We start from the raw sequence: 1,059 nt of genomic DNA, 5'->3' as shown, positions 1-1,059 counted from the left end.
CGGTGGTGGAACATTGCTATTGAGAGAAACGGTGACTATGTTGAGAAGTAGGGATGTGATCCACAGAGGACCAGCTTCATTTTGATGTATGATACATGTTCCTGTGTTGGCAATTATACCTGTCGTAAACAAAATGGCATTACTTTTTGACTCACCCCCGTATGTATGTATAAGAAGTGTGTGTGTGTGTCTGTGTGTATGTATGTGTGCATGTGTATAGGTATGTGTGTATGTATTTGCCAAGTTCTCCAAACGTACTTAAAATACTAACGAATTATGAATTAATCTACAACTATCTTTGATGTGATGTGTGTGTGCAAGCAAGTATATGAGTTACTCTCTGTGAGAATGCATGTATTAGTGTGCGTGCGTGTGTGTGTGTGAGCGAGTGTGTGTGTGTGTGTGTGTGTGTGTGTGTGTGTGTGTGTGTGAGCGAGTGTGGGCTATTGTATTTGTGTGTATCAAACACAAATAGCTTGTGGTTTTCTAGCAAAAGACAACTATACAAGACTCATTGTCATCAAATGTATCACCCATGAAACACACAAATACACACTCCCTCTCTCTATCTCTTTGTCTATCACTCGCTCTCCCTCTATTCCTCCCCCTCTCTATCTCTCTCCCTCTCACCTACTTCACATGTTACGCCAACCTCGATTACACAAATCACTTTAAAACACATTTTAAAGAATGCGATATATATTGACACAGACGTATATACATACATACATTCATAAATATATGCATAAATACATATCTACGTACATGCAGGCATATATACACACACATGCATATATATGTGTGTATATATATGCCTCAAAATTTAGTTGTTTTCAAAATTTAGTTGTTTTCAAAAAGCAAGGAGGTGGATAAATGTATCGGAGAGTAATTTTGTTGACGTGTTGTATCAGAACAAAATGGCGGCGGATCATAGAGGAATCGTCTTGGATCACAGAGGACTGCCAAGTCAAGACGAACCTGAGGCTCAATAACATCATCATCATCATCATCATCATCATCATCAACATCGTCATCATCATCATCATCGTCATCATCATT

Source organism: Octopus bimaculoides, chromosome 6, assembly GCF_001194135.2.
Source record: "Octopus bimaculoides isolate UCB-OBI-ISO-001 chromosome 6, ASM119413v2, whole genome shotgun sequence".
Lineage (NCBI taxonomy): Eukaryota > Metazoa > Mollusca > Cephalopoda > Octopoda > Octopodidae > Octopus > Octopus bimaculoides.
This window is presented reverse-complemented; position numbering follows the sequence as displayed.